The following is a 21185-nucleotide window of genomic DNA, read 5'->3' as shown; positions in this document are numbered from 1 at the left end:
TAGTATATAATTCCATTTATATGACATTCTGGAAAATATGAAACTATAGAAATGGTGAACAGGTCAGTGATTGCAAAAGTTTGGGTTGTTGAATAGGTAAAGCAAAGGGGATTTTCAGGGTGGTGAACTTATTCTGTATGACATTGTAATAGGTACATGGTGACACGTGTTTGTTAAAATTCATAGAACTTTACAGTACAAACAGTAAACCTCAATGTATGCCAATTAAATAAGTATATTTAGGTAACCAGATCTTAGGATTGAAGGCAGACTGTGACAAAGGTATCTAAGTGTATTATCAATGAATGAAATAAGCTCCCTGGAGATTGTGGGGAGAAAATGTGCTAGGCTAAGTAATTTTGAAAATGAGTGGAGACTAAGACTAAAAAGCAAAAGGGACTGTACTTAAAAAATTAAAAGAAATAAAAAGGACACTGGGTAAAAACAAAGGAAATCTGTATGAAATGTAAACTTTAGTCAATAATAATGTGTCAATATGGCTCATTAGTTATGACAGATAACTAATATAAGATGTCAACAATGGGGAAACTGGATATGGCACATATGGGAATTCTCTGTATTATCTTCACAATGTTTCTGTGAAGCTAAAACTCACGCTAGAAAAAGTAGGTTGTATAAAAAAGTGTTTTGAGGGGCGCCTGGGTGGCTCAGTCGGATAAGCGTCGCACTGTGGCTCAGGTCATGATCTCGCGGTCTGTGAGTTTGGCCCGCGACGGGCTCTGTGCTGACAGCTCAGAGCCTGGAGCCTGTTTCAGATTCTGTGTCTCCCTCTCTCTCTGGCCCTCCCCCTTCCATGCTCTGTCTCTCTGTCTCAAAAATAAATAAACGTTAAAAATTTTTTTTAAAAAGTGCTTTGATGTAGAACTAAATATTTGTAAAGTTTGTAATGAAGTGAACAGAAATAAAGAACAAAGGATAGTATGCAGGTCTGAAGAGAGGGGTATAATGCACATTTGATCTATTAGTTTCTTTTCTAGTCTTTTTTTTTTTTTTAGTTGCTCCATGCAAAAAAAAAAAAAAAAAAAAAAAAAAAAGCACTGGCTCTGAACTGTGATTCATAATAATCTTAAGGTATTCTAAAAATTAGCAATTAGAAGTAAGTGATATGTAAAAATACTAATATAGCGCAACCACTTGGGATTTTGAGTAAAGATGTAAAGTTTCTTTAACATAAGAAAATAGATTGATGTCATTCACTACATCAAGAGAAAAAAGGAGAAAATTATACAATCACCTCTCAGTAGGTCTAAGAAAATAATTTGATAGAATTGAAAACTTTTCAATAATAACTTTTAGCGTACTAGAAACAGAAAGTAACTGCTTTAAACTGACCAATGTATTCACAAATGTTTATAGTTAACATCATAGTTAATGGTGAATTATTGAAAGATTTCTACTCAAGATTGAACTGGATATTGTATTCAGCAAAATAAAGTAAGATAAAGGAAATAGAATGTATACAATGAAGAAAAATAGTACAATATTGAAAAATGTCTGTCTTCTCATAAAGCAGTAGTAATTGTGAACTGAAATTAAAAGATACCCTCAAAAATAGCAAAAAGTGCATCAAGTACTTAGGAATAATTCCAACAAAAGTTGTAAAAGATCTACGCACAGACATCTCTACTGTTTCTGAGAGAAATTAACAAGAAAACATCATAGGGAGAAATGTCACATATTCCTGATTTTGAAGACTCAATATTGAACTGATGTGAATTCTACCCAAGTAGATGTATAGATTTAGTGGCATCCCAGTTAAAAATTTAACATATTTTTTATTGTAGAAATTGAAAAGATGATTCTAAAATATATTTATCAAACACCCAAACAGCCAAGATAATCTTGAAGAAAATCATAGTTGGAAGATTAACACTAACAGATATTAAGATTTAATACAAAGGTACAATAATTAAGAAGTAGAACACAAGTATAAGAGTGGAACTGAACAGAGAGTCTATAACCAGACCCTACATATACTCTTAAACTTCACTTATGATGAATGTGACAACACAGTATGGTGGGGGAATAATGACCTTTTCAATAAATGGTGCTGGGTCAATTGGATAGTCATATGCAGAAAAAAAAAAAGTTCTTGAATGCCTATGTCTCATTACACACAGAAATTAAATCCAGATGGATCAAAAACCTAAGGCACAAAGCAAAACAATAAAGAAAGTAAACAGAAGGGAATATTTTAATGAAATTGAAGCAAAGTTTTTCTAAGCAGGAAACTAAAACAAAATTAACCATAAGGAAAATGTTAATAGGTTGAACTATGTTAAAATTGAGAATTTTGGTTTATTGAATAGTACCATTAAGAAAGTGAAAAGGTAAGCCCTCAAGTGAGAACAGATATTAATATAACTTATGCCCAATAAGAGACCGATAAATGGAGCTCCTAAAGAAATCCTACAAATTGGTAAGAAAAAAAAATCATACTACACAAGAGAAAAGTGGGCAAATGACTTGAACAGCACATCACCAAAATAGATATCCGTTCGGTAAAGCACAATGTGATACCACTACAGGTATACCCTAGAATTGCTAAGATAAAAACTACAAACAATATCACATTTTGGTAGGGATATGGAACAACAACAACAACAACAAACTCATACAATTCTGGTAAAAGCATACATTTGATCTACACTAGAAAACTAGTTGATAGTGTCTATAAAATTGACCTCTCCATACAGCAATTCCACTCATGTTTACCAAAAGACATATATAAGAATGCACAGCATTAACCATTGAAAGAAAACAACTCAAATACCTGTTAGTAGAATTGCACATTCATACAATGGAATTTTATATCTCAATAAAAAAGAACCACATAGTGCTACATGTAGCCATATGGATGAATTACACAAATACAATGTTGAATGAATAAAGCAGACACAAAATAATACATATCATGTAATTCCATTTGTAAGAGTTCAAAAACATGTAAAAGTAGAATGTTAGTTAGATGTCATATTTGTGGTGACATTTTAGGGAGTATTGGCTGGGAAGGGATGTGGGGAGACTTTTTTGATGCCACTAATATTCTATTTTTTTTACCTTATTGACTATTAATGAATGTCTTCTTTGTGAATATTCATGAATGTATACAGTTAAAATTTGTCTTTCTGTACATAAGCTACATTTCAATAAAAATTTTAACCAAAGTATTCAAAGCCATTAACTGAGTATTAGGCTAGGTAGAAATACTTGCTAACGCTTGGCTCCAATTTATAAACTTTATCCTTATTTACATGCTAGCAAGCTGACCTCTAAACACATACCTTATAATTACTATTTTGGTAATTTTGAATTTTTTACCCTTTACCAAAAGGTTTTTAGCTCTTTGACACTTGACTCAAGTCTCCAAAGTTAATAGTTCTTGTTTTAATTCTGAGGTCTTATCACCATTATTCAGGTCCTTATCTTTCCAAAACTAAATAATAGGCATTTCTGATTTCTGAATTCATTTTAATTGGACACAGGATCCAGATTGATTTTCCTAAATATCTGTCCTAATTTGCCAACAGTTTCTCCTAAATAAAAAACAAAACAACAACAAAAAAGAAAAACAAACAAACAAAACACAACAACCGTAGTTTTCAACTGCACCCAGATTTAAGTTCAAACTTTTTAGTCTTGCATTCAAGGCTTTCTGTGATCTCACGGCATCTTATCTTTCCAGTCTGTAAGTGAACACACAATGCAGGTAATCTAGATTACTGTCTGTTTTCTAATAATAAATTGTGTCTTCTTTCTGTGGCATTGCAAATATCATTCTTCATCTACATGAGATATTCTTAACTTCTATCTCCACTGGTTAGTAAAGGTCACTTACATAAATATTTTCAGGACCTACAATGTTTGGCCAAAACACAAGGGTGAAGAAAATGAAAAACCTTGCTTCAAGAAGCTAAATAATTAGTACAGAAAGCCCAGAGATAACCGTGGGTTTGGCAAATCCTTAGTTTTTGAAGTTCTGTACAAGGCAAGCTATATTCTTCAGTGTCACTGGTTGTGGTCTTTTGCTGTGTTCTCCTGTCTTATTAGCTTATCTTCATAAATATCCTTTAACAATCCTAATATAATTTTATTTTAGTCACTTTGGTCATTAATAGTTTTTGAATAGGAGAAATATTACAAGTGTTTTCAATTTACATGTTGTTTCTTTCATTCCAAGTAGAGGACAACATCAGTTCAGAATTGTCACAAAGCATTGCTCCCTCTAAATCATGGCTAAAAATAGATTTTTTTAATTTTTGGGGGGTGTACAATATACCTCATTGATGGTACATGACAAGGTAATGCTCCCCAAGCCTCTCCTCTTCTTTAGGGGGTCTGGGTTGGAAACTGTGTAGAGGTCAGGAGATTCTCAGTGTGTTGGGAGATGAGTTGGGGCAAGAACTCCCCAGGAGCTGAGGATCTCTCTTCTTCTTGCTCTCCCTAGGGCTGGTGGTCCTGGGGCTCTTACTCCTTGGAGGCCACGTGGACCATGAGATATACCTGGTTGCTGTAGCCAAGTTCATTTTTATACCAGAAAATGAGCTTGACGAAGTGGTAGTTGAGAGAAATGCCAGACCCAGCATCAAAGGTGGAACTGCGGGTGTCACTATTAAAGTCGCGGGAGACAATCTGGTCCTCAGTTTAGCCCAGCATACCCTTGAGGGAAGTCCTTCACCACTTCACCACTTCACCACTGCTTCACCACTTTCTTGATCTTATTGTATTTGGCAGCTTTCTCCAGGTGGCAGGTCAGATCCATGACTAACACTTTGGGGGTGGGGACATGGAAGGCCATACCAGTGAGTTTCTCATTCAGGTCAGAGATGACCTCGCCTACAGCGTTCGCAGGGCCAGTAGAAGCAGGGATGATGTTTTGGGCAGCCCCTCAGCCACTCTAATCCTTTTCTGCTCTACTAAACTACTTGCTATACTCACACCCTAGAGTTGTGCCTGTAGACACACTCTGTAAATACTATAGTTTATTAAGTGTGCAATAGCTTTATGTCTGAAAATCCATGTACATCCCTCAACTAAAATATTGGTGAAAACTTCTAACCATCATCTGAGCTTTCAGTGAATCCTAATCTTTTTGCTGGTGGAGGGTCTTGCTTAGATGTTGATGGCTGATGACTGATCAGGGTGGTACTTGCTGAAGGTTCAGGTGGCTCTGGCAATTTCTTAAAATAAGGTAACAATGATACTTGCAACCTTGATGGAATCTTCCTTTCACGAGTGATTTCTCTGTAGCATGTGATGCTATGTGATAGCATTTTATCCACAGTAGAACTTTTTTTCATAATTAGAGTCAATCCTTTCAAATCCTGCCACTACTTTATTAGTTAAATTTATATAATGTTCTAAGTCTTTTGTAATCGTTTCAACAATCTTCACAGCATCTCCACCAGGAGTAAATTCTTTATCAAGAAACCACTTTCTTTTCTCACCCATAAGAATCAACTACTCATCCACTCAAGTTTGATTGTGATATTGCAGTTGTTCAGTCACATCTTCAGACTCCATAGTTAATTCTAGTTCTCTTGCTGTTCCCACCACATCTACAGTTACTTCTTCCACTGAAGTCTCGGACCCCTCAAAGTCATCCATGGGGGGGCGGTGTAATCAACTTCTTACAGATTCCTGTTTATGTTGATATTTTCATCTTTCCCCATGAATCACAAATGTGCTTACTGGTGTCCACAATGGTGAATCCTTTCCAGAGAGTTTTTACTTTATTTTCCCAGATACATCAGAGGAATCATTGTCTATGGCAGCTATAGCCTTATGAAATGTATTTCTTAAATCATCAAACTTAAAAGTCAAAATTACTCCTTGATCTATGGACTCTAGAAAGGATGCTGTGTTATCAAGCATGAAGACAACATTAATCTCATAGTCCATCTCCATCAGAGCTCTTGGCTAACCAGGTGCACCATAAATGAACAATACCATTTTGAAAGGAATATTTATTTCTGAGCCGTAGTTCTCAACAGTGAGCTTAAAACACTTAGTAAGCCATGTTATAAACAGATGTGCTGTCACCCAGGCTTCCTTTTTCCATTTGTAGAGCACAGGCAGAGTAGATTTAGCATAATTCTTAAGGGTATTAGGATTTTTGGAATGCTAAATGAGCAATGGCTTCAACTTAAAGTCAACCAGCTGCATCAGCCCCTACTAAGAGAGTCAGCCAGTCCTCTGAAGCTTTGGAAGCCAAGCGTTGACTTCTCTTTTCCAGCTATGAAAGTCTTAGATGGCATTCTTTTCCAAAAAAGATAGGAGTCTGTATCATCTACATTGAAAATCTATCATTCAGTGTAACCGATTTCATTAATGATCTTAGCCAGATCTTCTGGAGAACTTGCTGCAGCTTCTACATCAGCATTTGCTGCTTCACCTTACACTTTTATGTTAAGGAGATGGCTTCTTGTCCTCAAACCCATGAACCAACCTCTCCTAACTTCAAAATTTTCATCTGTAACTTCCTCACCTCTCTCAGCCTTTATAAAATTGAAGAGAGGTAGGGCCTTGCTCTGGATTAGGCTTTGGTTTAAGAGAATGTTGTAGCTGGTGTGATATTCTATCCATACCACTGAAACTTCCTCCATATCAGCAATAAGTTTGTTTTGCTCTCTTATCATTTGTGTATTTACTAGAGTGGCACTTCTAATTTCTTCACGATCTTTTCCTTTGCATTCACAAAAGATTAATCATTTGGTGCAAAAGGCCTAGTTTTCTTCGTATCTCAGCTTTTGATATGCCTTCCTCACTAAGTTTAAACATTTCTAGCTTTTGAGGTAAAGTGAGAGACATATGACTTTTCCTTCCACTTGAATATTTAGAGGTAATTGTAGGGTTATTAATTGGCCTCACAACACATACCACATTTATCAATTCAGCTTGCCATCTTATATGAATGTGGTTTGTGGTGCCCCAAAACAAGTACAATAGTAACATCAAAGATTACTGATCACAGATCACCATAACAAATATTATAATAATTTGAAGTTTGAAATATTGCTGGAACTATCAAAATATGACACTGAGGCATGAAGTGAGAAAATAAATACTGGAAAAATGGTATCAACAGACTTGCTCAACACGGGGTTACCAAAAACCTTCCGTTTGTAAAAAACACAGTATCTGCATAGCACAATACAGGGAAGCACAACAAAACAAGGAATGCCTGTATATCCATCATTCTTTTTAACTACTTCCGTTTTTTTTAGTTTGAAGTGTCTTGAAGAAGTGTGTGAATATTACTTTTTTTTCTTTTTCTTTCTTTTTTTCTTTTTTCTTTTCTTTCTTTCTTTCTTTTTCTTTTCTTTTTTTTTTTCTTTTAAATCCATGGGATCTGGTAGATCCTCAAGACATTGGCTGATTCTTCTACTCAGGTCAAGGCCCCCTTCCCAGCACCCTCAGCTTGCCTCTCTAAAACCAATGATAGCAACAAACCAAGCTAAGCCAAATCCAACCAAAATAAGTCATATTAAATGCAAGTGAAATTGAACTAAACTCAAACATAGAAAGTCTCATAGCCCTGAATTCCTCTGTTTACATTTGTGAACTGTTTATGGATATTAGTCCTACTCCTATAGGTCTGAATATATGAACTTTTGAATACCAATTTGAAAATTTTCTTTGGGAATTCTTTTCTGTATTTCTAGAAATAACCCTGGATGGTTCTCCGGAGTATCTCAAGGAAGGCTACCTAGGAATGGCGAATATATCAGGAGATATTTCTAGAGACTAACTCTAAACATCTATGTTAAAAAGCCTTGGTAATTTAATGTTAGAGAAAGTTCTGAAGGAGCTGTTTTCCTAGCAAAAGTTCTGAGACATTTTTAGAATACTAGACAAATATCCCTAATCCCTGGCAGAGTTGTTTTTCAATTTTTTTTCAATTTTTTTTAAATTAAAAAAAATTTTTTTTAAAGTAGAAATAAAAAAGGTGGAATAGATTGATTAGGTAAAAGTTGAAACTGAACATTTAGGGCATCTCAACCAGCACCAAATCAATTATATCACTTTTTTTATCCTTCACCGAAAAACCATCTGGGGCTGTCATATAGACTCAGGCTTTAAGCACTGTCAAGAAGGAATTGTCCAGATTGTCAAGAACACATGCCTCATGCCACTTGTACAACACTTGTATAAAGAAGGCAACTTATACAACAATGGGTAAAATTATATACTGTTCAGGAAGTCCGTAATATGAATAGCTCTAGGATAATGTAAATGTTTATAAAGCACAGTCAGGAGTTAGAGATTTCACACCTTCTTCTACCAAACACCTAATTTATTTTTTCTTAAAAGTTTTTATATTACATTTTCAATATCAGAACATTTTCAAGCAAGAGAATATATTTTGCTCTTTTTCAGATTTCAATAATCTTACCTATGTTTCTGGTTGCTTCTTTTCCACCCATCACAGATCTTTAGAAATGGAAAATCATTAGAGATGTTTTCTTTCTTTGTTACATAAGGGACCCGGAGGGCAATGGAGGGACTCCACAATGGTTTTAGAGCACAGAAATTGTATTTTGGTTATTAGTTATTAGAGTCTTGTAGCTCAGTTTAACTCACATATTTTGAGCACTCTCAGAGTTTCATTCATCTTACAAATCACTATAAAAGGGCTAAGCATGAAAATATAGCTTCAGGCTTCATAGAACTAACCAGTTAATCTGACATGATAGATGAATAAGCCTCCATGCATCCTAATTTTAAGGAAAGTTCTCAAAAATGGAAATGATTCTAGGGAAAAAATTAAGACTTTAATTTCAGCTTGTCTTTTTCCTATCATATGGACTCAAATGTTTGTACTCATTCATAAGATGTCTGTAATCATCTAAGGATGTTCATTAAATATTTATGATGTTAATTCTGTGTCTTTTATTCTCTAGCATATTGTTCCTCTACCCCAATATTTTTTTCAACATTCTCAGTCATTCTTGCTGGCCCTGCATTTTTGGGACCTAATTATTTTCCTGACTCATTCTAGATTCCTTGAGACAATGAAAAGAGGGATACTCTATGTGTTAAGACAGTGTCTTCAAGGAATTAAATATACAATGGTCTGTTCTGAAAATGACCTGAGTTATGCATTAGGATAATTTTATTTTGTTCTCATCCTAATGCAACCTTACAAAACTAAAATACTTCATTTGAGAGAGAGACGATTGCAAGGGTGGACCTTTGACTTAGCTACTCACACATACTTGGCATTGTGACTCAGAAGACAGTGCAGTCGTTTGAACGGACATTTACCAGTCATCAACACACTTACAGAGGATAGGGTTTGGGAAGTTAGAGGAGATGACATCCAAATGCCATTTTAGTTCTGCTATGTGATGCCATGTGATTGTTATTACATAGATGGGCAAGCTTATAGGCACCCTGAAGAAATAACTAAAGCCATAACAAGCCCAAATCTGAAAAAGAGCCAGCAATGATTTTTGAGATCTTTCACATTTAGAATTATGTGATGATTTATTTACCTCTTTTCATATATCATTTTAAATGTTCTTTATTGAGTCACAGAAAATGCCCTAACAAGCTGTTCCACATTTTCCTTTTGGGTGATTTCCTTCAGTAAAGGAAGAAGAATTGGTATGAAATTAGAGTCCTTTGTTCTATGAAATATCATGTACTCAGTGATTATGATGCTCCAAACTTGGATCATCAAACATGTAATCGTGGACTTTGGAGAGATGCTGCTGTAAAAGCCAGCTAACCCCCTTTCCTTCTCATTGCAAAAGCTTGTTTGGAATTTGTTTGTTTGGAATCTCTTTTTGTTTTTCTGTAGTGCTTTTACAGTATCATTAAATCAGCCAGCAACTCTTTCTTTCTTTTTCTTCTTTCTTTCTTTCTTTCTTTCTTTCTTTCTTTCTTTCTTTCTTTTCTCTCTCTCTCTCTCTCTAGCTAAATACTGTTGGAATTATTAAATCATTACAATGAAGGCAAGTATACTTAAAATTTCTCCATTTAAAATGTCTGGTTATAAGTAAGTGACGGAATAGTATATAAGATATATTAAAGAGCAAAAATAAAATATTTAGCAATATTAACTTTCATCTTAAACTAGTGATAAATGGGACACTTGGCATCCTTCAGAAGTCCTGCAGGCCTTTTTGACCACAGGGAGTTTGGGCTTCTCAGTCTGGCTAAGAAACATACAGCATTGCTGCTGAAGATTGGAAAAAGAGCTTGAGGTCAGAGGTCGACACAGTGAGGGAGTTTGCTCTTTAAGAGGTTATCTGTGGATCTGCAAAGCCAAAGTATAATTGGGTTTTGTGATGTGATTTTAGTGTGTAATTGTATATGATCTTAGATAGTTTCAAAGACAAGCTTGGAAGATTTTTCTAGCCTGTTTGTGATAGCAGTTTTAGGGATTGTGTGCAATCTTGGATGGACAATTCAGAATGAACAAAAATAGCCATCAGAGGTGATACAGCAAGTACTTGATTCATTCTAATCACAATCAGCACATTGATTTTAATGTACCATTTTCTTTCTTTTTAGGACATTACATTGGCTATGAAAATAGAGATATTTCGTTTTCATGACGGGTAGCAGTATAGCCAATTTTACATCATCATCCTAGTTCTCAGCGTTTCAGATTTTGAACTTTATAGAGGCTTACTGAATCATTACAAGGAAAGAAAAAAGTTAGAGGCCTGCGATTGAATATCTAGGATTTTTTGCCACTATATTTGTCAAGTTGCTGATTCCTGAATATTCTAAACATGGGAAATAAACATTTCCTCATTGTTTTAGTTGTTTAGGGCTGCCTTGATTAAGCTGTCACTGCTGTCAGTTATGTTCTTATAAGCCTGGTTGGATCTATTTCATGTTAGGAAAAAGCTCAGATAAATCCTGGAAAGCTTAATGTTTATCCAATGTGAAAATAATTACTCAAAAGTGTTATTCTTAATCCAGATAATTAGAGTGAGGAAGGCAAGATCAGTGTCATTGTGAATTATGCCCCGGCAATTGACTCTTGGTCCTTGTAAGTTTCAGGTGAAGATGTGAATGGATAAAGGTTAGATTAAACATAATCCAAAGTAGCTGCAACCTTAATCTGTTATGATACAAGGATGATCACTTAAAAAGAGCTGGATTGTGGGATTGTCTCTGGTTGGATAAGATGCCGCTCGACTGGGACTAGTCTTAAAACACGCTTAGCACCATGTCACTGCAGCTGTAAGCACTTGTGCACGACTGCATCCTGCCACAACTAACAGGCGCTCCCGGGCTCAAGCTGTACGTTGGCGTATCACACTTTCACAATATCTGGGCTTCACATTAACATGCCTTCCAATGGTCTGCATGGAAAAAATATTTCCTGTGACCTTTGTGGCATCTCTTCTTGGTTGTAATGAGCATGGATTTGAAATCCGCTAAAACTCTGGTACAAACTATGCAGCCATTTATTAACTTACACAATTACAGGGCATATTTGTAATTGACCTTGTTTTTGTTGTGTTTCGACACAGAAACTCTGTTGTCAGTATGATTCTTAAGGTAATTCACAATGGTTGTAGAGCTAGTTATCTACCAAGTATTTTGAAAATAAAGTGAGGCTTTTCTAAATATTTTTGTGGAGTTAATTTTTTTTTTCCCCAAGTACTGGCAATGGGATCCAAAAGCCTTTAAAAGGCATGATGCAAAATCCAGGCAGTTTTTAATTGGAAGAAAAAAATAAGTGTTTGGAGTTTCATCTTTTTTCCCCCAATAAATCTTAGAAATTTAATGTACTTAATTTCTAAGTGGGTAAATTGGTTTGCTTTCAGTACAAAAAATGGAATAAAAAATATTATGTGAAACCTTATTGCCTAAATTAAATACATCTTATTTTATGACAAATGAATTTTAAGCAGTGTCTGAACATTTAATGATTTGTAATAGTTGTTTATCTCTCTCCCCAGTAAAATTATATTGGACCACATTTATTGCTGCTGAATAGTTAATAACTAATGCAATGTAAAAGCTAATAATGTAAAAAATTTAGAATATACAGCTTCACTTGTAATAAAGTTTTAAATGATTAGAATAAAGTGTATTTTAATAAATATCACTCTGCTGTATCAATATATTTTAGCATTCATTAAAATCCGAATTTTCTCCATATGTTGCATGTTGTCCTTTGATAAATATATAACAAAATGTGCTAAATATACCAGACATGTTTTCTAGTTACATTAATGACTTTCATATACATTTGTACAAAATTTGTTTTTCAAAGACTGTAAATATTTGTTGAACGTTTACCTCCCACATTAAGGCACTTGCTCTATATTTCTCACAAATTATTTAATAATCTCACAAATTATTAAATCTATGCAACTAATGTTTTACCTAGGGCCTCTTATGGGTCAAACAGTGGTCAAGGATTATGATTATAGCACTGAACAAAACAAAGTCTCTTCTTTCATGAGGTTTACATCCTTGTGGGCAGAGAGAGAAAATAAGATAAAAAGTATAAATACCATATGTAAAAGAGTAGCAAATGAGAAAAAGAAAAAAAAATGGATGGTTAAGGTTTTGAGAATGGGGCATGGTGATCCATCCATGTGGATGGAAATATTAAGGATGACTTCACAGAGAAGGTGTCATTTGCATAAAGACCTGAAGGGTATGAGAGAGGTCATGTGGGGCTCATGGCTAAGAGTGCACTAGCTTACAGATGATCACTCTTTCTTGGTAAATAGAACAATTACCAGGCATATTTTCACCCAGCATTCAAAACATAGTTACCATTTTAAAATTCACTGATGAGTGTGGCCAGAGTACCAGATTCTTCTATGTAGTTAAAAAGAATGATTCAAATTGAACAATCTTAAATAGCTTGGGGCTTTAAAAATATTTGTAAACACATTTTGTGCTTGATTTTGGAAAAACACGAGTGTGTCTTTGTCTTCCAGGTAATGATGGAAAATCTATAGCTATCAGTCATCAAAAAAATGCACTTGTATCCTTGTATGAAAGAATAGAAAGAAAAGAAAGAAGAATGTCTCTTGGTGCTTATTCAATTGTGTATGAGTTGCTACAGGCCTGAGGGGTTACATTGTCATTGTGTGTTCTACTTTCTGTAGATATGTCTTAAACCAAGCCTTGTTTTGTGCGAGAGATGAAATAATATTCATATTGGCCTGGGGATGTGGACATCTTGCTCCCCTGACTTGCTATTTCATTGCAAATATCCTTAAGTGAGTTTACACTTTAATTATTTTGTTATTCATTTATATTTCAATGTAAGCCTATTTTCCAGATAATCGCTGCGGAAAAGAATCTGCTAAGGAGGAGAAGAGAACAGGCATGGAGTCAGTAAGTTCCTAGACCAAAAAAGGAAGGTAAGGGATAAACGGAAAGAAGAATACTTACAGAAGGAGGAGGTGGATGTTACTAAAGACAACATTTATCTCTTCACAGCTCTAGAACAAGGGCTTCTCGGACAAAATCTAGCAAGCAGACTTCGTCATAGAAAAGAGGGGAAAAGGCATAGTACAAAGTTAAAGTCATATGAGAATGAAGAGGTCCAGAAGAGAAGAGGGAGCCTTTGCCTGGGTTCAAACACAGTACCAGCAGAGCCTGAAGTATTCCCAGACTAGCAGGTCACAGTAGCAAATGGCTTCAGACTGGCGAAGACAATCCCAAACTTATGAACAGTGTTTAAGTGGTCAGCAAGCTTCTATTTTCTTATAAGAAAAAAAAGGTTAATAATGACTAGTTAGGTTCCTAACACAGCTGAACTACAATAGTCCTGAGCCCCAAACTCTGAGGCCTCTGTACCATAATCATTTATGAACCTGAGTTTCCATAAGCCCAGAACTCCGTTGAACCCTCCATAGTTTTCCCTGTCTTTAAGCCTTGACTCTTTAACTTAGAGGCTTGAGGCTTTTTGAGAAAGAGGACTGCACAGAGCTGATGGCTGCTAGGAAAATCCCAAAGGACAGCCGACTGGGAAGACCGGGTAATAGTCTCTGGCATGGTTCTTTGGAGGTGGAAATATGATGGTGGGTGGGAAGTCTGGGTGCTAGGATCACCAGCAGCAGCTCTCACAGAGGTTGGCTAGTGAGAATCGTTTCACATGGGTGGAATGACAATAATACTATATATTGGATAGCAATCAATCAAATGTACTTAGGACAGAAATGACCCTTGACTCCTGTACTGGCACCCCGATCCCTTTCATTGTCCCGTGGGACAGGGTGAAAGAGTTATCAGTCCGCTGGAATGGAATTAAAATGCAATGTTGTGATTTTTAAAAATTCACTTAAAAATTATTTGTTCTCATGAAAGAGTTAAACCCTCCCTCACTTGAAGAAGGAGAGAACATTGTCACTGAACCATATAATCATAGGCAATAGACATTTAGATGAGATAACCACCAAGGTTCAACCCAAACACAGCATGTTTGGCCTAGTGGAAGTCATGTAATTTAGTAGTACCTTTCACAAAGACAAAAGAAAGGCACCACATCATCACCTCAATTGATTCAATGTGTAAATAAATAAAGATTATTAATATATTAGAAATAGAAAGCAAAGCAACTTCATGAATATAAAAATATCAATTGCATTTTGTACATTCTGAAGTGCATTTTACAATTGCTTGTATCTCAAGTATGATTAGATAAATCATTTTACTTGGTGACCTAGTATTCCCAGTCCTTTTAAACTAAGAGACAAAGGACAAAAGTGGTCATTATTACCATTAATGATTTAACTTCTTCTGAAATATCTTGACAGGAAAATAACACAAGAACAAATATAAAAGCTATCACTACCAGGAAGAAGAAAAATCCATCATTATTAACAGAATCTATGATCATATTTCTAGAAGATTCAAGAGGATCAGCTGATTAACTATTAGAGTTAGTAAGGACATCCATTAATAGGCAGGATATAAAATAAATATGTAATATGAATCACCAATTACAGCTTTATTACTTGCTCTCTAAGCAAAGAAATGATGCTCCTATTGAAATATAAAAAGATAGTTTTGACCATAGTTTTAAAAATTATTTATGTTAAAACACCACAAGCATAATAAAAGGACAAAACGATAATTTTCAAAAACATTAGCAATATATATGACAGACTTGGAAATAGAATTCTTAAACACAAAGAACTCTTACAATTGAAAATAATGGTCTCTATTATTTGGCAAAAATGTAAACAGATAAAACACAAAAACATGACCAGCACTACTTTGTGAAAAAGAAAAAGCTCCTTCTCATTAATCTTAAAATAAAAGTAACTATAGGGTACTAGTTCTGTGTTAGTTATCTACTCCTGTGAAATAAAATCCCCCCAAACTTAGCGGCTTAAACAACAAAACATTTATTACTTTATGTTTTCTGTGGGTGAGGAATCCAAGTATGGTGGCTCCGTTAGCTCAGAATCTCTTATGAGGTTGCAATGGAGGTGTCAGTTGAAAGGACAGGAGTCATCTTATAATTCACATAGGGGGATATCTGATCTTAATATCACTCATGTGGCTGTTGGCAGACCTCTGGTTCTCGCTGGTTATTGGCCAGAGATATTAGTTCCGTGCCATATGCATCTTTTCATAAGATGGCTCACAATTGGCAGCATTCAGCAGAACAAGAAATCTGAGAGAGGGAGAGGGAGGGGGCACAGAATGGGGAGGAGGAGGAAGCACATGGGAACCTAAGATGCAGCTATCTTCTTTCTATAACCTAATTTTGGAAGTGATATCTCATTGCTTCTTTTTTTTAGATTTTATGTATGTATGTATGTATGTATGTATGTATGTATTTATCTATTTATTTATATCTATCTATCGATCTATTGATCTATTTTTTTAGAGACAGATAGAGTGAGCAGGGGAGAAGCAGAGAAAGGAAGAGAGAGAGAGAGAGAGAGAGAGAGAGAGAGAGATTCCCAAGCAGGCTCCACACTGTCAGTGCAGAGCCTGATGTGGGGCTCAAACCCACCAACCATGAGATCATGACCTGGGCCAAAATCAAGAGTTGGATGCTTAATCAACTGGGCCATCCAGGAGCCCTTCTCATTACTTCTTTAATATTCTTTTGAATAGAAGTAAGTCAGGAATCTAGCCCAACTCAAGGGGAGGGAATCACACAAAGGATACTAGAGGGCTGGGATCACTGGGGGCTATTTTAGAATCTAAGCATTTACATCTCCTGTTAAACAACAAAGATGAAAACTAAACACTTAAAAAAATCAACTGGTAAAAAATCTGGTGTTGTAAACGTTAAGGAGAAATACAGTATGGTAAGAGTTATACATTGATATAAACTTTCAAGAGAATATTTACGTAAGAAACAATAAAATGTTCATACTCTTGAGCCCATAATTACATTTGTAAAAATTTACCACAAAGGTAAAAGAAGAGACACACACACAGCCTTGTGCGAAGGAATGTTCATCAGAGCCTGATTTATAATAACAAAAAGTAGTAAACTAACTTTTACAAATACAGGAAATACAAAATGATTTATAGTGCAATCTGGATGACAGAATATTTTAATCATTTTATTATGTTTCCAAAGTATATTTCACATTAGAAAAGGAATTAGCCTTAGAAAGAGAATGTTTTTAAACAAATATGCAAACTATGGTGTAGTATGATGATTTTGATTTTATATATATATATATATATATATATATATATATATATATACACATATATACATATAGGGAGAGAGAGAGAGAAAAGAGAGAGACAGAGACAGAGAGAGACAGAGAAAGAGATACAGAGATATAAATAAAATTATTATCACCATGTATCTTTGGTAAGAAGATTAGAAGATTGAAGGGTGAAACTTTTAAATATAGTGTTGGTTTGTAAAAATGTCTATGTGTACAAAAAGGAATTTTCCCAACATTTTCTTCTGCTCCTTTGTTTTCTCCTGCCAATGCAAAGTGGAGGGTTATGATTTAATGTAAAGACATGATTAGCTATGTTGGCAACAGTATGTCCAGTCGTTCTAATTGGTGGTATGCCACATGATGGACAGAACCAAAACTATGGTGTACCACAGAACTGGGAGCAGTTTCCATACCTCTAGGCCCGGTATTAGTCTTGGCTAAAATACTATGTGACGATACCAAATACTATACTTTAAAAGTAATTTCATGTTGGCATACATTTAACATCATTTAATGCTTTTTAGCTAACGTTACTGTTTTAGTTATGCTTCTAATATAAAATCTAGTATAAATCTGCTTTCAAAAGTCAAATCTCACCACCTTCCTCAGTTAGTATTTTCCAAACCACCATAGTATGTTTGAAATTAGAGTAGGTAAGCATTTGAAACAAAGAAACCAATCAGGAATGTGCTATTTTTTATTTTTATGGCTTTAGGTGTCCACTTAGAGATTTTACCTGTAATTGAATATAGGCCATTACGTCATCTCGTGGAAAATATTTCTTTAACATCAGCTTTTCCTGCTAGACTAGAGAACCATGAGGGCAGGGACATTATCTGTCCTACTCATCTATTTCCAACACCTCCTCTTGGAAGCCTGGAGCTTCTCAGGGACATAATATTTCTTTATCAGTTGAACAAGTGAATGAATAAATGAATGGATGAATAATAAAACTCTAGGTACTTGAGTTCATTTATAGTAATATGTCTGTTTTGTTTCTATCTTTCCAAGACAGGACAACTCAGAATCTACAATAATGGTCTTTTTGTTTTGATAGCATCCACATTTCCAAAGTCCCCTACCTTTCTACCACTCCCCCTACCAAAGTACCAAGAAAGGAAGATAATTGTCTAAATAACAAGCTAAAGAATAGCAAATTCTGGAGCGGGACGTGGGTCGGGTCCTGATAGTTTTTTTTAAATCATGTAACACAAAATAACTGGTATATCTTCCTTTTTCAGTAATGTGGTTAAGTAGGTTGAGTTTTTGGTCATTAGGTTTCCATGCCCACCAACCACCAATGGAGTTCAATGTGTGTGTGTGTGTGTGTGTGTGTGTATGTGTGTATGTGTGTGTGTGTTTATTTGAGTGTGGCGGGCAGAATGGTGACCCTCAAAGATGTCCGTGGCCTAATTCCTAGAATTTGTGAATATGTCTGCTCATATGGCATAAAGGACTGCAGATGTAATTAAAGATACAGACTTTGAGATAGGGAGATGTTCCTGGATATCTGGTGGACCAATGTAATCACACCAATCCTTTAAAAGTGAAGAAACTGTCTTGGTTGTAGTTATGAAGAGATGTGACAATGGAAGAAGGGGTCAGGGAGATGTGTCATTGCTGTCCTGGAAGATGGAAGAAGAAAGCTACAAGCCAATGAATTCAGGATGCTTCTAGAAGTTGGAAAGGGCCAAACAAACCCATTTTCCCCTAAAGCCTGCCAAAGGAACACAGGCCTGCCATCACCTTGATGTTAACCCTATGAGATCGTGTTGGACTTCTGACCTACCGAAATGTAAGATAATAAATTGTGTTGTTTTCAGTCACTAAATTTGTAATAACTTGTTACAACAATAGGCAACAAATGCACTGATATTTTGGTTGAATTCATGTGAATTATTTGCCTATTTCTAAAAGATATTTTAATAAAGACATGTATACAAAAATTGTATCGTTAGGTCAGCTTACTGTTTGGCCAAGTAAATTTAAGTACATGTGGATTTTTCAAATTGCTCTGCCGGTTAAAAGAAAACATAATCAGGTGGACCAGATGGAATTTTAATAGGTAGTGCTCTTTCCTGCTACTTTTTGGGGTATTTTATGGTAATCATTATGTGTAGTTAAATTAGGAGTGTATGTGGCTACAGACAAGTTTTCCTTTCTTATGGAGATGGAGAATGGCAGAAAGGATGTGGGGGTTGGAAGGTGACTTGGTATTTGTGGTTAGGTTGGTGAAATATTTTGTGGGCTTGTTGATTTTATATATGACTCTTGTAGTCATAATCTCTTGGCAATGTGACAACAGTACGCTCTATCTGGAGTTTTCCAATATTTGACTTATTAATATCGACATGGGAATAAAGAGATGAAAGCAAGAAATTCAGCTAAACAAATTATACAAGATCATGGTTAAAATTGAGTTAGAGGTTAAACTTTAGTTGCTTTCTTATTTTAATTCTATTTACCCGTGAGGTAAAAAAAAAAAGTTAAAAAGCAACTAATTTTTAATACAAATTCTTTACTTTCATAAAGGATTTCTGCTTAAGAAGTTTTATAAGATTCCAACCGTTTGCAGCAATGCAAATATCTTTATTTCTTCTTCCATTTGGCATATGTACTGGTTTCCCATTACTATTACAACAGATTACCACAAAATCAGTGGCTTAATGCAACACAGATTTATTTTCTCACAGTTCCGGAGGTCAGAAGTCCCAAATGAGTCTTAGGTGCTAAAGTCAAGGTATTGGCAGGGCTGGAGGCTCCGGGTGAGGAGCTGTTGCATTGCTTCTTCCCCTTTCCCTTCGAACCCCTTCTCTCAGGCACATCAGGCCAAGGAAAAACACAAATGGAATCCACGTTCGAGTGCCTATCATATGCCAGACACTTCTGTTTTGTAAATCTTCTGGGTCAGTCTTATTACTTCCACTTTTACAGATACAGAAAATAAGACGAGGAAAATAACTAGTCTAGGATCACACAGATATTTTGGTAAACCTAATTCTTGTTCACAAATATCCACAGTCCAACTCCATTGGTTGGAGGTGCCGTATATTGCATTTTTTATGCTTTTACCTCGTATATCTGAGCACCATCAGATATATACCGATATGCCATCGGTATATATGCAATTAAAATTTAGAGTCTTTAGGGCTTTAGAAAGACCAAAAGCAAGGTGTTAAATGAGACGAGAGAATGTTTTGATTTATTGTTAGCATAGTAAAAAATCGTTCCTGATTTATGTATACAATGTATTCCCATAGAGACCATTTTTTAAAAATTCAAATATAGAGTATGGTTTCAAGAAAAAAATAGTCCTACCTCAAACCTCTTATTTAATCTATACTTAATTTGAAAAATTATTTGAAATAACTGTTAAGCTAAAACATTTAAAATTTGTTTCAGTGTTGGTGAATATAATTTAATTCCATTGACAGAACAACAAAAGAAAGTACTAGAAGTATTGAGGCATTATTTAGGATTGTGGGCTAAGAGTTGAGTACTACCATGCAATGACACACACAGACACATATAGACAGACACTCTCCCCCCACACACACATATATAGAAACACATACAGACATATATGGACATATATGAGTAAATATATATATATTTAACTTTATGCTTCTATTTTTATTATCTTGCAACTTCACATTTGGCTTTTGTGTTTAACTGTTTAACATAATAACTATGTAATGCTTTGTTATTTAATTGATAAAAATGTATTTTGCCAGTGTTAAAAAAAAACTTTCCGAGTCTAACATGTTATATGCTATTCAAATCATGCCCATAGAAATGTTCACTTATTAATACATCTGAAACATCTCTAGTAAGTAATAGTAAATAATATTGCCGTATTTTATACTATTTCTAGACAGGACATAACACTTTTTCAAAATATTTCTGGCACTAGAAGCTTTTCAACCATCAGCTATTAAAATGTATAACTTCAGCACCTGGGTGGCTCAGTTGGTTAAGTGACTGACTTTTGATTTCGGCTTAGGTCATGATCTCACAGTTCGTGAGATCATGCCCCCTGTTGGGCTCTGCACCTGCTTGGGATTCTCTCTCTCCCTCTCTCTCTGTCTCTCCCCTGCTCACACTTTCTTTCAATAAATAAATAAACTTTAATAAAATGTATAATTTTGTGAAACTTCCATTTGTTATTTATTGGAACCCAAAGAATGAGTTCCAACAACTTAATTGATAATTACATCTTTAATAATAATCAGATTTATAAAGAGTGTATAATCCCATATAGTTCTTTAAGAAGATATGACATTCTTTTAGTTGTAACCTTTAAAAGATTTTAAAAGATTTTAAGATATGTTAACTGATACTCATTTTGGCTTACAAATAAAATTTTCTGGTCTTCTCACTAAAAACCATCTACGAATCCTACAACAGGTTATATATCCTATGTTAAAAAAATATAATTCACTTGCAAACCTTAACTTTGCTTTATTTTAAGATTTTATTTCTAAGTAATCTCTACACCCCACATGGGGCTCACACTTACATCCT

The 21185-nt window shown here is 35.0% G+C and overlaps 1 long non-coding RNA gene across 1 annotated transcript in view; it reads left to right on the top strand.

The window, feature by feature from the left end:
- Positions 1-21185, top strand: part of LOC122237697 — a 43110-nt gene that overhangs the window by 17616 nt on the left and 4309 nt on the right. The window contains exon 3 of the long non-coding RNA XR_006216304.1: positions 13292-13373. This is a non-coding gene — a long non-coding RNA (uncharacterized LOC122237697). The remainder of the gene's footprint in view (positions 1-13291; positions 13374-21185) is intronic.

This window comes from Panthera tigris, chromosome B1 (genome assembly GCF_018350195.1).
Source record: "Panthera tigris isolate Pti1 chromosome B1, P.tigris_Pti1_mat1.1, whole genome shotgun sequence".
Classification (NCBI taxonomy): Eukaryota; Metazoa; Chordata; class Mammalia; order Carnivora; family Felidae; genus Panthera; species Panthera tigris.
Note: the sequence above shows the minus strand (reverse complement) of the source record. Positions and strands in the feature narration are given on the sequence as shown.